Consider the following 8,611-nt stretch of genomic DNA (forward strand, 5'->3'; position numbering starts at 1 on the left):
CTGTCGACAGAAATCAGACAATACTTTGTTCAAGAGTAAATTAACAACACAAAACCAGCATGGGGCCCATGAAAAAAATATAGAAGGCCTAGAGGAAGTGCAAACCACTGAAAACCATCTATTGCCAGATAAATAGGAAGTCACGATACATTTTGCACCCCCCCATAGGGTACAAGAGGACACAGCCTCTCTGACACAGAGAAGAAATGGACTCAAGTGAAAAGGCAACGGCCTGAGATCAATAAAAGTAGCGTTAAAAGGGAGATGAAGGATTACAAGGAAACTAAAGACAAAAGCAGGTTAAAACGCACAATGCCTTTTACAAAGGGTGGAAATGATGATATCAAAAACAAAAAAAAAAATGATTGGACAAAACCATCTCTTGGATGCCACTGGAAATCTTCAGGGCAATGTCCAGCACAATTGAAGATGCACATACCCTAAAACCTGGCAATCCCACTCCCAAGCAGATATACTCGGGCAGTCTTTCCAAACCGTGTTGAACACTGGAATCACCGGGCTGCTTTGAAAACTCCCAATGCCCAGTTTGGACCCCCAATCAAATCAGAATGTCTTGAGGGTGTGAGCCATCCAGCAACATTTTTTAAAGATCTCCAGGTAATTCCAAAGTGCAGCAAAATTTGGGAACCGTGGCTCTAGAGAAATCCTTGCATCTTTCTAGAATGTTCCTGGCAGCACTGTTTGTCATACCAAGAACCCAGAAACCGCCCCAAAGTTCCCAGACAGGATTGACGCAATGGGATGCAGTCACAGTGAAATGCTCTACCACAGCGAACACGAATTAACTGCAGACCCACCCGTCTGCATGGATGAATCTCACAAAAATACTGTTGACCAAGAAAATAGCAAGACCCAGGGGAGTATATACAACTTGATTTCATTTACACAAAGGAAAAAGTTGCATAAATAGACAACATATTGCATAAGGATGCATATGTTTGTTGTAAGGCTACAGAGAACTGCACAAAACTCACAAAACTCAGTACAGTGGTTATCGGGGAGAGGCAGAGGGCTTCTAAGATATTGATATGGTTTGATTTCTTGAACCAATGGTAGTAACTTAGACCTTACATACATTATGAATATTATTTTGTCTGTCTTAAGTTATTTGATTAAATTTTTTCAGAGGTTTTAAAGTTAAAAACAAAGAGAAGTCCTGGTCAAATGGAGAAGCAGGGCAAGGCAGAGAAGATGAGTCGTCCTCCGTCTCCACGTCCCTCCCAGGGCAGGGCATCAGAACCGGATAGTGATGGAGGATAACATCTGAATATGATCGAATGTTCACTTAAAATGAAACTATTTCATAGTGGAAGTGACTGAACCAGGCTGACATTTTCCACTGCTGAGTATAAAGCAGAGTTTTTCTTTTTTGAGAAAAGGAAGTGAATTATAAAAATAAAGCAAACTTCTTGCTGGCACAAGGCTAAGTGGGGACTGTTCAATTAAACCTGTTAAATATAGAAGCGATGGGGCCTGAGCTGGGTACTGTACTTCTGCTTCAATTTTAAGCAGATGAGGACCCCCTGGGCAACCAATTTATTAAGATCTTTCACAACTGTAAATGCAGATTTTTAAAAACTGTTTAAGTATCTCCTGACCCTTGTGAACACGATTCCCTCTTAGACTCTAGACCAGCTCTGTCTAATCATCATTCTGTGGTGATGGAATCTTCTAGATCTACACTGTCCATTGGTACAGCCGCTGGCCACACATGTCCACTGAGCAATAGCAAAGTGGCTAATGTGACTGAGAGACTGAATTTTAAATTTTAATTAATTTACATTCAAGTTTAAAAACCCACGAATGGCACAGGTTACCGCCTCAGACAGCACAGTTCCAGATGGACTTGTTCAACTTTATTTTTACTGAACTTTTGGAAATCTGGTTTCCTAAATATGCATGCTGTGGGGACTTTTGTGTGTGTATGTGTTTGCTTGCTAGGAAAAACTCCAAAATGACATTTGTTCAAGGTTTCTGACACTTTCATACCATCTAAGAGTTCCTCCTATTTTGTCTTCAGAATCACATTTACAATAACATTTGCAATAATGTTTACACTAGGAAAATCTGAGCACCGACTAGATATCTGGTAATAGTAATGAATTATTAAAGTTACATTCTGAAATATTTACAGATAAAACGATATGCAATTTGCTTCAAATAATGGGGGTGAAACAACACTGACTGATAATTGTTGAAGCCAGGTGACAGGTCCATGGGGATCCCTTAAATTAATCCCTCTACTTGCCTTCTATATATATTTTCCAAGATTAAAAAAATTTAATGATGTTTATTAAGAGTTTTCAACCACATGGGAAAGTGTTCATGCTATAATAATAGACGGAAGAAAAAGGGCTACAAAACGATAAATATACAATAATATAAGGATTTGATGTAAGTGAAAAGAAATAACAAAACCTAGTGTAGCGGGTAGGACTCCAGGTGCCTGAGTTCTAATCGTGGCTCTAATATCTACTTGGCTATATGATCTCACAGGAATTTTCTTAGCTTTGCTAAACTTGTGTCCTCATCTAAAAAACAAGAATCCTATCAGACTGTACCTCTTAAAATTGTTTCGGAGAGTAAATGAACCTATTTATGAAACAGCACGGCATCTGGCACCCAACACAAGTGCAATCACTTATCTCTGTAGCATATATTTGTCAGTAAATGCTGTTGCCTGAGGCTTTATAATTACCTGTATTATCCAATTTTCCGCAGAAGGCGTGTCCTCTTTTTATATTTAAGAAATTCTTTTGAAAGAAGGAAGAAAAGCTTCCTTCATTGCCACTTCTGTGTTCTGGGAAAACTGGAGCAAAGTAAATTTTCTAAATGATCAAGTGTCCCAAACCTTAGCAAAATGGGAATTCCAGCTTATGTCTCAAGAATTGAAATTCCCCATGAAAAATCTATTTCAGGGCTTTTGTGATATGTATTAAGGAAACATCTGTATACTTCCTCTGGGACCAAGGGTGGAGTGGGGTCTTATATCTGTACTTCTCTTCCTTATTCCTGACCCAAATATTCTCCACACTGATGCAGAGGCCAGTTAACACTGTCTATGCACAACTTTCCCTTTCTATTAGATTCATTTCTTTTAAACAAAATACACCCTTCCATCACCACTTCCCAGTAAGGAATCCCCTCCCAAGGGTCAGTGATGCTTATGGAGTTACCTTTTTCTCCCTTCAGTAACACGAAAACCTTACTTTGTTCATTCCCCACATCCTTTGCTTTGGCAGATAGACATGTAAGGCCATAAATCAAGTTCTAGTCCAGTTGCATGGTTTTTTTTTTTTTCACTTTTATATATATGTGTGTATATATATAAAGAAGATGGGTGATTATATATTTTTTTTTCACAAAAATGACTGAGCACTGTCTCTGTTATCCTGTTTTTTTCTATATCACAAATGCCATTTTCTATTTCCTCCTCAGCATTCAGTTGAAAGTGACAATAATCCAACTGAAACTACACTAAACCAGAGAGCAAGAAAGAGAATATTGACTCACATAACTAGAAAGTCCAAGAGGGAATGTTACCTTCAGACATGTCTGAATCCAGGCGCTCTAAAGTTTTCAGGAATTTCTCTCTCTCCATCATTAGACTCTCAGCTTTCTGCTGTGTTGAGTTCATTCTGAGTCTCATTATGGCAAGGTGGCTCCCAGTAGCTCCAAGTTAAAGTGTCCCATCTTAACCACTCTGATAGAGAAAGAACACATACTACATTCCCAATCATTTTGGCAAAGTCCCAGAGACAACTCTTATTAGTCCAGATTGTGGCATGTGCCATGTCTGAACCAATCATTGAGATTTCATTAGATTTTTTCTGGGTTACATATTCTCCATAGGAGTCAAAGGATAGGGTCAACCCTCATTTGACAATGTATGAGTAGAAGATGGATGATTTCCCTTCAAAGATAAAGAGGCCATTCCAAGAAGATGGCAAAATGGATGCTGAGCAGACAAAAGCAACAGATGTCCACTATGCATCCCATAAAAACGTCTTTAAATGCCCTTTGATGCCATTGGGAAATCTCCTGCCAAATGCACTCTTCCCTGTCTTTGTGGCACTGTCTGTCCTTTGACAGCAGCCTCACGTTCTAGTATCTTGGGCTCTGGCCCAGGAAACAAAATCCTCCTCAACACCATCAACACCTCCAGCTGTTCATTTCCAATATCCTCCCGTTTCTCTTCCCAAGTGACAACCATCAGCTGGATGAAACGATGGACCACCACCTTTGTCCCCAAATCCTCCAATGTCCTTCTCAGAGCCTTAAAACTCCCAGAGACATATTTCAGGTTTCTTTTGATTGTAGCATTTATCCACACATGAACCAGCAAACGTGGGTAACGGCTGGAGACTCAGGGCAAAAACTCCCTCACATCTTGGACCCATGCTCCAGAAACAGTGCCCATCCAAGCAGGCCACACCTGGTCTCAATATGTGTCCGGCACTATAATGCCTGGCACAGTTCTCAGAAAACAGTAGATGTTCAGTGACATGAGTCCTGTTTCCACTCTTGCCCTCTCCTAGTGCTCTTAAAAAAAAAAAAAAAAATCTAAGCTGAAGATTGGATCAGGAAGGGAACACAAGGACTTTAATTTTATCTGTAATGTATTTGTGAAACCAGGTGGTGGATACATGAGTGCTCACTACATTATTATTAGCTAGTCTTCTGAAATATTTCATAAATTAAAAAATTTGCAGGTTGCCAACCAACAGTGACAACTCAAAATGCTAATCTGATCCTGTCACTCTCCAGCTTGGTTCCTCACAGCCCACAGGATGACATCCGGGCTCCTGGCCTGACTTGCAAGCCCTTTGTGGTTTAGCCGGGTCCAACTTCTTCTCCCCGCTCTTTCCACCAGCAGACATGGCTTCAGGCCTCGTGAACCACTCCCAGGTGCCGGAACGGGCCATGTTCTCCCTCCAGGGGGTGCTTTACCACCTGGCTAACTCGTACTGAGTCACTGCATTTGGTCGAATACAAAAATATGTCAGAATGCAGCAGCTTAAAGAATATAAAAGTTTCTTTCTCCGTCATGTAACAGTTTTGAGATGAGCAGTGCAGGTCAGTGAGCAGCTCCACCACCCGCGGCCATTCAGAAACCGGGTTCCTTCCAGGCATCGCTCTGCGGGTGCCCGAGGCCATCGAAGCCGCGCGGTCGCCCGCATGATAGAAGCAGTGCGTTCCCACCCGCAGGAAGGAGGAAAAAAGAATGGAACAGGCACACCGGAAAGTTTTAAGGTCCTGACCTAGAAGTGGCCTACATCACTTCCGCTCATTCTATTGGTGAGAACTTAGTCACATGATCACAACGAACGGCTGGGGATTCTGGGAAATGTAGTCCCTCGCTAGGCAGTCACGTGCCCACACACAATCCTCTTACAATGGAAGGTGGGAAGAATGAATTTTAGTCAACAAATAACTGATGCTCACATGTCAAGCCCTCTGAATAGCCTTTCCTACTCCATGACCTCTCTGTTTAGCTTAGATGTTCTTCTTGTGAGTACTTAATGCTGCGCTACTTAACAGTTATCGCCTTACTTGCTCATCTCTGCTGCTTTACCCACCTCTTTGCCCCCAACTAGATGTGAGCTTGGCTACTGCTCTGGATTGAATACATTTTGAGTAAAAGTATATACAACCAGCTACATAATTTGTAGGACCCAGTGCAAAATGAAAATATGGGGCTCTTTGTTCAAAAATTATTAAGAATTTTAAAACATAACAGCAGATCGTTAAAGAAAGCCCTGAGTTCAGGACCCTCCTCCTGCACAGCTCCCATGTCCACCCGCCAGCCCTGAAAGCATGAAGGACTAAGTGAGATAGTTTTAATAGCTCAAATCATCTTCCATAAGAAAAGCCACATATCTGTCGTGTATTCTTATGCAGTGAGTGGAGATGAATCAAATCATGCTTGAAAATTTTGGGGAAGTAAATCTATGCTGCCCTATAAGCTAAGCTTCATAGAGGCCATCACAATGCAAGGGCGTTTCCCATTTCCCACTGCCTTCTAGTGGGCTGCTAGCTCCTGACAGTCCCAGATGCCTGGTATGTCACTTGCTTTGCTCTTCTTATGGCACTCTTCCAGCAAGTCTTCACAGCAGCAAGAGTCACAGTAAGTTTCTTACAGGCTCAGAGACTCGTGGAGTTAGGAAGACAGTAGAAGTCGTTACTGAGCAGTTTCTCCAGCATCTGCTCAAACACCTCCAGTGAAAGGAACTTCCTACCTCCCCAGGCAGCTCCTTCTGTTTTTGACAGCTCAACGGATGGAGTGCTTCCTAAGGTTGAGCCAAAAGCTTCTTCCTTGTGACTTCCACCCGCTGGCTCAGAGCCACACGGAGGAACTCCAGTGCCTGATCAGTGCCGTTCAGGTGTTTAAAGAGCTCATAGGTTTGCTGAAATCAGGGATTGCCAAGGAGCAGCACAGAGATGGAATACAGAGCACAGATGTAACTGTGTTTGGCCCAGGCAAGTTCACAAAAATTTGGGATGAGGGGGTGCTGCCAACATTGAAAAATCTAGAGAGTTCATTAAAAAATGTAGAATTCAAGTCTTTAAAACTTGGAAGCTCTTTTAGCTCTGGACCCATATTCCCACAATCCTACTTGCCGCTATGGATAGTAAAAAATGAACTCTGGATAGGTAACTGCCACTCTCCACTGTAACCTGCTGCTTTGGCTAGTTGATATCAGTGCATACTCATTTAACTTAATGGACCCCTATATTGATGAATCTGTTAATGTGCTCCCTTGCCATAGGAGTAGCATAAGTCTTTAAATGGGTTACAGAGAACATTATTTAAAGAAAAGTGACATACCACAATTTTAAAAAAATATTTAATAAAATAAAATAGAGAGCAATGACATTCTTTTTGCTCTTTCTTTTTCTGCTCAGAATTCAGAAGTGATGGCTGGTGCTCCAGCAACCATCTTGTGACCATGAGGCAACCTTGCATATGGAAGCCACATACAGAAATGCTGAAAAAGTCAAATAGTAAGATCTTGATCAATAGTGATCACAGAGTTGCCATAGCAGCTCTAGTCTGTCTGCCACTAAACTTCTTTATCTAAAAATAAATAAGTAAATAAGCAAATATGTTTAGTTTTAGCTGCTATTATTTTAGGTAGTTGTTACTAACAATGAAGGAAAATACTAACTAAAATATACTATTTTCTGGTTATTGTCTGTTCTTAAATTAATTTTTTATTATGGAAAATTCTAAACATTTACAAAATCAGATGGAGTAATAATATCCACTCGCAAAACAATGAATTTTGACCACACACAAAAATTAACTCAAAATGGATCACAGACCTAAATATAAGAGCTATAACTATGAAATGCTTAAAAGTAAGCAAAAGAATAAATCTTCACAAACTTGGACCAGGCAATGAGTTCTTAGATACACCACCAAAAGCCTAAGTAATAGAAGGTAGAAAATAGAATAGATAAATTGGACTTCATCAAAATTTAAAACTTTCATGCTTCAACAACACCATCAACAAAGTGAAAAGACAACCTGTAGAATGGGAGAAAATATTTGCAAAACATATATCTGATATAGGATGTGCATTCAGAAAATATAAAGAATGTTTACAACTCAATTATAAAGTAACAACCCAATTTAAAGATGGGCAAGAGATTTGAATAGGCTGTTGTCTAAAGAAGAGATACAAATGGCTAATAAGTACACGCAGAGATGCTCAGCCTCATTAGTCTTCAGGGAAATGCAAATCAAAACCACCATGAGATATCGCTTCATGCCCACTGGGATGGCTAGAATAAAAAACACACACAGTAGCAACGTTGGCCAGGATGTGGAGAAACTGGATCCTTCACAACTGCTGGTGGGAATGTAAAATGGTGCGGCTGCTTTGGAAGACACTCTGTCAGTTCCTCAAGTGATTAAATATAATACGATCCAGCAATTCCAGGTATATCCCAAAGAGTAATGAAAACATATTCCCCTGCTAAGACTTGTACACACACATTCATAGCAACATTATTCATAGTAGCTGAAAAGTGGAAACAACCTGAATGACCATCAACTGAGGAACACGAATGGATAAACAAAATGTGGTGTATTCATACAATGAAATATTACTCACCAATACAAAAGAATGAAGTTTTAATACATGCTACATTGTGGATGAACCCCAAAAAATTGTGTTAAGGGAAAGAAGCCAGTCATATAAGACCACTTACTATATGATCCCATTTATACACAGTGTCTAGAATAGACAAATCTATAGAGATACAAAGTAAATTAGTACTTGCCACGGGTGGAGGAGAAAGGGAATGGGGAGTGACTGGTAATGAGTATCGGGGTGATCTTTTTGGGGTGATGAAAATGTTCTAAATTTAGATTGCGATTGTCGTTGCACAACTGCAAATATACTAAAAGTCTTTGAATTGTACACTTGAAATGGGTAGATTTTATGGTATGTAACTTACATATTGATAAATCTATTTTAAAAAAAAGCAGACAAACTGGACAAAGAAGAAAATGACAAACAATGAGCAGACAAAATGAACACTCACATACCTGTCCCAGCTTCAACAATTACTAACTTGTTGG

The sequence above is a fragment of the Choloepus didactylus genome, chromosome 18, assembly GCF_015220235.1.
Source record: "Choloepus didactylus isolate mChoDid1 chromosome 18, mChoDid1.pri, whole genome shotgun sequence".
NCBI classification, from domain to species: Eukaryota; Metazoa; Chordata; class Mammalia; order Pilosa; family Megalonychidae; genus Choloepus; species Choloepus didactylus.